An 11716-nucleotide genomic window follows, 5' to 3' on the forward strand; every position below is an offset into this window, starting at 1 on the left:
ACCATGCAAAGAAACCATTTTTTTTTTAAATATAGCCAAAAACGACATTTCTATAATGCCATATAAAAATATGCAAATTTCGTACCACACGTCACCTTTTGGCGATAAATTTACGAACCAGAAAATTATTACGGGAAATTTTTTCCTCCGGAAATTTTAGAGATTCATAACACGTTTGCGGAGTGGTTTTAGTCTGAGGGTAATAGACGTTTGGTGAATGAAGCGGGAAGCATTTCGAGATTGCGGACATCTTGAAGGAATGCCAAATGATGTCTATTTATCACGCCGCAAACTATGTCCTTACTTCCAGCAACCAATACCACATTTTTATATGATTACTTTACTTTTTATTACTTCCATATGAGGAGTTTTTAAATGATGCACAATTTCACAGTGAGAAAATTTAGCGGTTTTTTTTAAATTTTGATAGACTATCAAACAAAGCCAAATTTATGGTACCGTATTATCGTCGTTATAATTTTTTATGTTTTACAATTTTGAAATTACAACGCCCGTGACGTCACGTCAGTGAGCTAAGCTAATATTTAAAAGAAGGTATAACTCCGTGGTACCTACTCATAAACTTGGCATAAAGTTACATTTAAGTATAGTGGTACAATTCGGATGGGAATACCATCGTTATTATTTTATTTATTTATTTCACTTTTTGTACATAATGTTAATTGTACGTTGGCGGGCTTATTGTCAAATGGTAATTTCTTCCAATTAACCAATAAAATTAAAGTTTTTTTTATATAATTCAGCTTACAAAACATATTAAATAGACAAGAAAAAAGGTTAAGGTATGATATGTAAAAATATAAATAACTGTATTTGCATATAAATTACTTGAAGTCAATCTTATTACTTAATGGGAAAAATGAAAAAAGACAAATATATTAGAGTGGTAAAATAAGGATGGTATTCCCATCCAAATAATATCACTATACTTAGGCATAACTATACGCCGAGTTCATGAGTAAGGCCCCAAAGCTGCTAAAAAAAAAATAAAAAAAATAAACCGGAAATCAATCACAACACATAACAACGCTATAACTGGTTGGTTATTGTTCGCAAGAACCTGTGACGCTTTAAAATAGATATCTAGTTCATTTTTATTAAAACAACTTTTATTATTTTTTTCATACATTTTCGAGAAACTTCGCAGCACAAATAAATGTATATTTTTTTAAATATATATATATATATATATATATATAGATATTATTTATTATATCCAATAACCCATTAAATAGGTATACAAAACGTTTGATACGGGAAAGTGAAAGATATACTTAATAAATAATATTGAGAGATTGAAACAGTTTAGGTACTTGGGCAGTATCATTACTAGATCCCGACACTGAGATAAAATGCAGAACAGAAGCAGCCCGAACACCATTTAACAAAATGAAAAATCTTCTTTGTGACGATAATACTCGTATAAACGTTAAGGCTGTAGTCTGTAGTCTGGTAAAACGAACGCAAAATTAGGAAATTATACGATTTCGCCATTTTGAAACGAATGTTTTTTTTAAACCCCGAATTAATAAAAAAAAAAAATTAAAAAAAAATAAATTAGATAAAAACAATATTTTTTAAAGGTATTTCTGTTAAAACATATACTCAAAAGTTTTGTGTAACTAAAATATAATTACTTTTAGACCGGCACATTCCGCCATTTCAAATTTAGACTAAACTTAGGTATCAGGGATCTCAATAAAGACTAAGAATTGAACTAAAATTTGTTGTAATAATTTGAATAAAGTAAATTGAATATGAAAGTGGCCACGGCCAATTTTTTTTTTTGTTTTTCAAAAGAAATACAAGCATTTTAAATCACATACATATTTGTGTAATTTTTTTTTGATTTATGCTTAAAATTATGCCTCTGGTAATACTTTAAAAAAATATAATTTATTGCAATACTTTAGTTGAAACCTTTTTTTATAGAATTGTATTCTCTTATTTCGAAAAAGAAGATAATTCTGGTTCTAATATTAAATTCAAAACATTATCTTATTGACTTTTTTATGGCCTTCAGACCAGCCCTAGTCGTTTTCGGTAATCCTTTTATTTTTAAAATTTTATTTTTAATTTAAATAAAGGCTTCTGGAAGAAAACGATATTTATAAAAAAGTTAAAAAAAGTGCAGATATTGGAAAACATTTTTTGTCACTAAAAATAAGAAAAATATAATAAAAGTATATTCTGTTCATTGAAAAAATAAGCTATTTAAATCTTTTTTTTTCAGGAAAGATAGCAAACATTTGAACGAATGGGAATATTCTCAAGCTTTGGTGCTCTGTGCTGTAATTTACCACTGTAATAGGGAAGTTCAGCCGGGAAATCGGATATAAAACTATTTTGTTATGCGCGGTAAAAATTGGAGCATTCAATTATACGGCGAAGTTTCTTGAAAATGTATGAAAAAAACATTTTCAAAAAACAAACTACTTTGAACGACGTCATTTGTTCATATAAATCAACCAAATCATATCTATACAACAATAAAATAAGTGTTTGACTTAAATTACAAATTCAAAAAGTTTAAATTCAGTTAATTTATTTATAGAATCACTTTGTAAAGCGCCCTTGAGATATTATTTTACGGAAATTGCGCTATATACGTTATCCATAATAATAACCAATAATAATTGAGTTGTGGAAGATTTCCAGTTTATTTACCGTCAACGGATCAATCGGCAAAGCTGACCAAGAAGAAGCGGAAGAAATCTTGAAACGTCACTCGGGGAGTAATTTCAGAAATACAAAACTTTAAAAAATCATAGTGCTGATAATACAAAGCATATATATATTTTTTTAAATTTTGGCTTAGTTTAACAGTCTATTAACAAATAAAAAAGACCCCTAAACTTTCTCATTGGAGCACCTGGCCTGTTATGGTGAAAATAAATAAAATCAATGTTTGACAGTAGCTTATACATTTTTTTAACCCTTCACACAAGCTTGCATGTCAAGTGGGTTAAAAAGTTAATAGTTTTACGGGTGCAGTTAATGTCCCCGTCAATCGTCGAGCCTAACACATCAATACACACGAGAAAGGTTAAATATTGGTTTAACGTTTCTTTGAAGCGATCCGTGTAATACAGACTGTAGACTGACTGACAAGAGTGTTGATGCCTTTTTAAGTGACCGTAATAAACTTTAAGTAAACATAGTTATTTTCATTTACAAGGTAAAGGAGATATGTTGTTAGTGGTTAAGCCTATTAAAAGAAGATAAAAAATAAACTACTTATCAATTCTAAAATATTTACTTACAGACCTTGCTTCCTCTACATTCATACCCATGCACGCACGTCGATTATTTGTGTTTGAATTATAATTTTCAGAAACCCCACGAGCCTTTTACCAAATGCAACAAGTCAAGCCACTTTTAAATTATTCCCTTGACCGTCTAAATTTCCTTTTTTATGAAATCGTAAAAAAAATTGTAATTGTTTTTTTTTCTAGGATGTTAACAAAGAAAAGTCCTGTGCTGAGTTGGAACAAATAATGCACTTAAGTAACAAAACACAACATTAATATTAAACAAAACAATAACAACATTGAAAAAATAGCACAGCACATAAATATAATAAAGAACAAAGACAATCATTGTTTCATTATTTTATCAGCTATTTATAAAATCTTCTAAGAGCAACTTTGGTTTTTATGCCCCAATGTCCAGAATGTGTAGATTAGTCTCTTCTCTTAGATCTAGATTAGATCTCTTCGCGACTAAACAGTGTGGGATGAAGTTGGATTGGCATGGTTTAGCTCAAAGTTTTAGGTCTTTGGTTTTTTTAAATATATTGTATACAATTATTGTTTTGCCCTTGTTTGTCTTTGCTAAATAGTTTTATGTTCTTTTTGTTCAGTTTCTTGCACTTATGTTTCTTCATGTAACTGTTGTAATTGGCATAGGCCGTATATATAATAAATAATAATAAATAATAATAAATAATTTGATTTACATGAAATAAACCAACTAAAATATTTAAAAAATCGTCAAGAAGTTTCCAACTCTCATAATAATAATAATAATAATAATAATAATAATAATAATAATAATAATAATAATAATAATAATAATAATAATAATAATAATAATAATAATAATAATACTAATAATGGATAACTTATATAGCGCCATTTTCGGCGCCAATGTAATACCTCAAGGGCGCCTTACAAAGTGATTATATAAAGATATAAATTTAATTTTAACTTTTTAATTTTAGAAAAATAATGTACTTTTTAATATTACTTTCCACCACATGCTAAGAATTTATTCAAATAATTTAGAGAACCAGTGGGTTTTAAGTTTCTTCCGAAATATCACTTCACTCTCACAGTTTCAGATTTCTGCTGGGAGAGCATTCCATGCCGTAGGGCCTGCGACCGCAAATGCACGTCCGCCGAATTTAGTGCGCTGTTCGCGTAGAGGTATAATAACTTTTCCTTTCGACGAAGATGTAGCTGATCTAAGCGTAAGACGTCTGTCAGCTAGTTCATCTGGAATGCAGAGTTCCCTTAGATATTCTGGAGCAGAGTTGTGCAGTGACTTATACATAAGCCAATAGAGTTTGTATTCCACCCTCTGTGGAAAACGTAGCCAGTGCAATTCCCGAAGTAGTGGAGTGATATGACTAAATTTAGAGATTCCAAAAATAAGTCTCGCTGCGGCATTTAGAACAGCCTGTAGGCGAGTCATTTTATTTATTGGTAGACCTGCGTAGATACCATTACAATAATCGACTCTAGACACTACAAACGCATTTATTAATTGACGGGCGGCATCAACTGGCAAATTTTTGCGTATGCATTTAATCTGTCTCAGCTGGTAAAAGCATGAACTTATCGTTCTACTGATTTGAGCGTCAAGAGAAAGGTCAGAATTAAGGATGACTCCCAGTAGTTTCTCTAATCCTCTAATCCCTGTATTCTGTGCATACTTTTTATAGAAACATTGTTTATTATAATAAAATAAATATAAACAACTTTGTTTGTAACCACTGATTTTTTATTTTTTCTTCCGACCGGTTGTAAAGCTAAACAAGCTTCATAATCAAGGTACAATTTAGAAGATTGCTATTAAAACTCAAAGATGCTTGTGAAGCTTTGAAACCGGTCGGTAGAAAAATAAGTGGTTAAAAACAAAGTAGTTTTTATTTATTTTATTATAATGAATAACCACAAAGTTACTGCATCGAATATAAAATTCATACTAATTATTATTTTTTAAAAATCAACAAAGAAACATCAGTAAACGGTACTACGCTTTATGGTACAATGATGAAGAATATCTTTGATAACGACAAAACATTAATTTATTTTGATGTATTAGATGTTTGATGCCAATATTGGAAATATATGGTAAAAAACAGTTTAATACATTTTATTTATAAAATTGTTATGTGAAAATCGTTGTTGATTTATTATTGACCCAAAATTTAAAATACTTAATCAAGCAATATGTTATTGTATAAAAAAAAATAGTAAAACAAGTCGCACAAAGTGACTATTATGTGACTTACATGTAAAATAGTACCTTACTATGTATCAGCGGAAATGCATTTAATCATAGTACTCTATTATTTGGAAAATAATATTATGAAAGAAACGTATTTATTTTACAATGAAAAAAACTTATCGTAGTTGATAGATCAATTATTGTATTGGCTTTATAAAGTTTAGTTTTTAAATTAATAGTCAATGCCGAACAAACTTTTAACAACAAATATCTTTAAAGTAGTAATTTTGACTTAATGCTTTTTCGCAGAACGCCCGCGATATATTATATTGTATGTTAATTTTCAAACATCAGTAAATGCTTCAAAGACGGAGAAGAACTTTGAATACGTTCTGGTTCTGTAATACGAGTCAAAAGGTTTAAACTACTCCAAGTACTTGTTCTAAGTGCCTGACGCGGTACTGATCGTACAAAAGTGTTGTCTTTCGGTGCTCCATAAATCAGAAGCGATTTCTCACTTTCAAGTGTCGATAGTGTAAGCTGATTCTCTAACACGGGGTACTTTATTAGCCCGAAAGCACTTTAAAATAAACGAAGGGTAAGTTACTAAATGTTTTTTTATATCACACGTCGATTGATTTATACGATTCGATACGCGTGTTAATTGTTGGTAGTATATAGTTTTATTATTTGCGACTAAGTATTAATGTTTTTTTTAAATACATCTTTGCATTTATTTTAGTTTTTTAATGCTTCTTAAAACGCAAAGGTAAAAGAAAATAAATTTTAATAAAGGACTAGCGTACCTGACAGACCTTGTCCTGCCCAAACGCTGGCTTGCCTGCAATGAGCTGGTTCATTTTTGATATTCGAATTTTTGATAAACTATATATATATTTGACATTTAGTTCGATATTTTAATATTTTCGTTTCGTCAATGGGTGATTTGCTGTTGCCCAAAGCAAAATAATAAAAAAAACAATATCACCAGCCGTATACACAATTAACTATACGTGTGATGAATTATTAATATTCAAATATTGACTTTAACTAAGTACGTACGTATTTGTTTATGGTTGAAAAAAATAAATATTTGTTCAAATATGGCATTCTTTTTGCAAACGTCAAACTCCGGTCTTCTCACCAACAAAGGGGTGTACGTATGTAGGAATACGATTTTTAAAAATGAATAGAATTTAATATTATTTTAGTATAACCAAAAATCCAGTAAAAAGAAATAAATGGGTGGAAATTATAAGGAATTTAAGGAAAGAATCTGATTGAGATCCACAAAAAAAACAAATGCTGTTTGAAAACATTAAAAAACACACTTTTTTGTCTAAATTTCTACCGCGCGATTTTTTATACCCAATTTCCCGTAGGGCTGAACCTTCTCATTAAAATGCAGTTCCACCAAGAAATGTCAGTTGAGAAACTCAACCTATTAATTAGAACTTATATTATTGACGTGACTTGAATTCCAAAGAACACCAAAAAAACCATCACGCCGTTTCCCCGTAGATGTAGGGAGAGAGGATAGAAAGCCATCTCACTCTGTCTTTACATAGTCCTTGCTTCTTCTACGTTCATACATATTCTCATTCACGAAAGCCGATTATTCCGGCTTTTGGCGTAGGCATCTTCAAACATATGTTTAATTTGATTTTGCCATATCATTCTCTATCTTCCTCGTTTTTTTAATCCATAAACATTCGCTTCGTAAATATGATTAGCCGTTCTTTCGCCGTCCATTTGCTCTGCATGGCCAAACCAACGAAGAACTTTTTTCTTAATTTCGTCCTTTCGTAATTTAATCCAAGGATGAGGACATTTCCGACTTGACATAACAGTTCGTGGGGAATAAGTTGCCATTTTTAAAAACCAAAATGAGATGTAATATGACAATATGTACAATACATTATAACTCCTTAAAAATGTTACACATGTAAAATTTATATTTATTACTGGTTACTTATTTAAAAGAATTTGAAAATTAATTGACACGTCACCTTGAATTTTTGCGTGCGAAAATTAAAATTGTGACGTATGGACAGTATGAAATCTAAGCCCCATTTGCATTAAAAAAAATGATTTATGAGTGTTTCGACATTTAAAAAAATAATTGTAAGCAAATAATAGCAGAATTACAACACGTTCTGCAGCTACAGAGCGCATAAAGGGTTGAATTCTAGACTCTATGTAATAATTTGATAGTTAATGACATTTACACACGGAAGCTAGGTTAACAAACGTTTCGCAGCTACAAAGTGCATGGATGAATGAAATTCTATAATCCTAAAACTAATTTAAATAAAAATATAGGTTCATTGAGCAGAGTAGTAAGCAGAATAGCAGAAAGCAGAGTAGTAAGTTTGTCAAGTGTTCATGATAAAAAGCAAAAAATCACCAACATTATTTTTTATTTTATGTTAGTGGAATAAAAGTCCAACGCGCGGCGCATTTACATTAACTGCAAAACTGCATCGTCTGATAGCAGCAACTTCATTTCTAGATTATGCAAATAAAACATTTGCGCGGTTTATTAGACAGGTGGTATTTATAATAAATTCATATCAAAACATTTGCACCAAACCAATAACAATAAAAGAGTTAAGTATCCCACTTTAAATACCCAGCAGGTAAAACATTTTAGTTTGTAAGAGAAAATTCTTGATGGAAGTTCATTGTAATTTTTTATATAAATAAAAGACGAGTGATACTTTAATCCACAAATTTGGAAAATCTAGTGACAGGTTTCATCGCTTTCGCGACATCTTCGAGACTGGTATCTTACATCATACAATCAAGGTCTAATAATAAAGATCATTCAAATTTTGCCAATCAGTAAATAAAAAAAACATTCCTTTGATTTAAAAAATTATAAAATAATTTATATTGCACATAAAGGCCATAAACTCGACAAACTAGAAATTCTCGAAATTAATAGATTAAATAATAAACCCGACGAAGAATTACGTAATGAACAGATAACACACGTGCATTCTCCATTACTTTACCCATAGTAATATATTTTTACTAATGCCTTTTTACCCTTTGTTTTTCAGAAATCATAATTGACAAAAATCACACTCACGAAGGATGGGGCAATAAAAATAAAATACTTAAACTCTACTGGATAAAACTTTACTGGATATTCCAAATTTGTGGATTAAAGTATCACTCGTGTTTTATTTATATAATAAATTACAATGAACTTCCATCAAGAATTTTCACTTACAAACTTAAATGTTTTAGATAACGCAAACACAGCAACCCTGAAACGACTGTATAAAAAATTAAACCTTAAGCTGAGAATGGCATCCCAGCACCTGTGGTTCAACCGAGAGTGTAAGAAGCGGAACATCGTCCCGAATTATGTCAGCGTACAGACGAAAACCAACACCCCGGCTGCCAACAAAGCCATTGCCGTAGCCCGGAAAACGTGGCTTATGGCAGAAACCAAAAAGTGGTATAGTATCCGTGATTGCACTAGCAATTACTTATTTTATGTCCATAATCTCCTTACCTCTAAATTACATCCAGTAGAATTTGATTGCTTATATTATGACACTGTTCAGCTAGTAGATATAAAAATACATCAAACTTATAAAACGCAGTTAAAGAAAATAAACCAACTTACTTTAAAACAAAAAGCTATTAAAAATATTCAAGTCATTTCAAAAGACGCGGTAAATTTCTATGAAAGAATAATTAATACAACTGATGTCGTATTTGATAAAAATGAAATAAATGTCCTCGAAAAGGGATTAAAATATTGCCCCAATACACAACTAAACAAAAAAGATTACGAAAACCTAGCTATTGATACAGATATTGCAATAACCTCTAATATGGAAACGAAATACATGTGTTCCAAAATAATAAAACAAGATTTTTCAAAACAAAATAAAACCGACTTAATAGAAACGCGCGTAATTAAATCCATCAAAAATAAAATTAAAGACAATCAACTTATAATTTCAAAAGCAGATAAAGGTAATAGCACGGTCATTCTCAATAAAAAAGATTACATTGAAAAAGTAGAAAACTTTTTAACTTCAAGTCAAGTAGTTTTACTTAAAAAAGACCCGACACCAAAATTTAATATCGAAGTAAAATCTTTGCTAAAATCCTGTAAAACCCTTATAAAAAATGAATATCAAATTCGAAACCTTAGTATAATGAACCCTCAATGCCCACGTTTATATGGACAGCCAAAAATTCATAAACAAGAAATGCCAATCCGACCAGTAGTTTCATATAATTCAGCTCCTGCATACAATTTAGCGAAATTCGGAAACAATATTATTAAAAATAAACTTAAATTTAAACCGAAATTCGGAATAAAAAACTCAATGCAGTTAATTGACGAAATAAAAGATATTGTAGTGCCAAATAACGCTATTTTAGTGTCATTTGATGTAGTTAGCTTATTTACAAATATTCCAACACAAGAATTAAAAATAGCCTTAGATAATCACATGGACACCAAAAACATTAATCCCGTAGAGAAATTAGAAATAAAAAATATTTTAGAACTTTGCATTGACCAAAACTTTTTCAAATTCAATGATAAATTTTATATACAACCATGTGGATTATCGATGGGGAGTCCGATCTCACCTGTACTTGCAGAATTTTTTATGGATTTTATTGAAAATAAAATAATAAACCTAAAATTATTTCAATATGTTAAATTCTATCGTCGATATGTCGACGATATCATTATTTTGTGGGTCGGAACGAAACGCCAGCTTGATATGTTCCTTTTAGAATTAAACTCAGTTAATAAGTCAATCCAATTTACAATGGAGTTAGGAGGGGAAAAACTCAACTTCTTAGACTTAACGTTAAATATAGAATCAAACAAAATGCATTTCAATATTTTTAGGAAACCAACGTATAGTGATAACATTATACATAATAATTCGCGACATCATATTTCACATAAATTGTCTGTATTTCACTCCTTAATTCATAGACTGTTATTCGTACCGCTTAACAAACATAATTATAACAATGAGTTAAACATAATTAAATCTATCGCGATAAATAACGGATATAACAATACACTAGTTGATAACTTAATAAGAAAGAAACAAAAGCGTCTCGTAAACAATAAATTAACCCAAAGTTTGACACCAAAAAACAATAATAATAAAGACCGAAAGCGGTGGGCAAAACTTTCGTATATTGGAAAAACTAGTGATAAAATTGGACAAATAATAAATAAAAATAAATGCACTGCAGCCTTTTATAATAATAATTCCTTAGCTAATTTGTTAGTAAATACTAAAGACAAAAAAGATAAGTTTTCCAACTCAGGAACTTACCTTCTTAATTGTAACGATTGTAAAAATACATGCTACGTAGGCCAAACGGGTAGAGCCTTTAAAACACGCATAAAAGAGCACATACAATCATGGTCTAATAATAAAGATAATTCAAATTTTGCCAATCATTTAATAGAAAACAAACATTCCTTCGAATTAAAAAATAATGTAAAAATAATTCATATTGCACCCAAAGGCCATAAACTTGACAAATTAGAAATTCTCGAAATTAATAGATTAAAAAATAAACCCGACGTAGAATTACTTAATGAACAGATAACACATGTGCATTCTCCATTACTTTACCCATTGTAATATAATTTTACTAATGACTTTTTACCCCTTGTTTTTCAGAAATCATTACAAAACCACACTCACGAAGGATGGGACACCAACAATAAAATAAAATACTTAAACTCATTAAAATAACATTATATCCATTCATTTGTTAACCCATAGAAAATTTGTCGATAATGATCCTTAAGATAAAAATAACTTTATTTAATTTACTTACATATAACTTTGAATTATGTATCCTTACCTCTGTTCTGTATAAATACATTTAACTTTTTAATAAATATACCAGTCTCGAAGATGTCGCGAAAGCGATGAAACCGGTCACTGGATATTCCAAATTTGTGGATTAAAGTATCACTCGTGTTTTATTTATATAATAAATACTTAAACTCATTAAAATAGCTTTATATCAACGCATTAGTTAACCCGAAACAATTTTTATAATTATCCTTAAGATAAAAATAACTTTATTTAATTTACTTTCATATAATTTTGAATTATCTATCCTTACCTCTGTTTTGAATAAATAGATTGAACTCCTTAATAAAGATACCGGTCTCGAAGATGTCGCGAAAGCGATGAAACCGGTCACTGGATTTTCCAAATTTGTG

The 11716-nt window shown here is 29.8% G+C and overlaps 1 long non-coding RNA gene across 1 annotated transcript; it reads left to right on the forward strand.

The window, feature by feature from the left end:
• Nucleotides 1-6037: 6037 nt before the first annotated feature.
• Nucleotides 6038-11459, forward strand: LOC148283699 (uncharacterized). The gene is made up of 3 exons (XR_015825521.1): nt 6038-6073; nt 8541-8649; nt 8731-11459. It is a non-coding gene; the product is annotated as an uncharacterized LOC148283699 (long non-coding RNA).
• Nucleotides 11460-11716: the final 257 nt, after the last annotated feature.

Source organism: Micrasema longulum, unplaced genomic scaffold, assembly GCF_059751315.1.
Source record: "Micrasema longulum isolate JH-2025_06_02 unplaced genomic scaffold, ASM5975131v1 h1tg000210l, whole genome shotgun sequence".
Taxonomy (NCBI): domain Eukaryota; kingdom Metazoa; phylum Arthropoda; class Insecta; order Trichoptera; family Brachycentridae; genus Micrasema; species Micrasema longulum.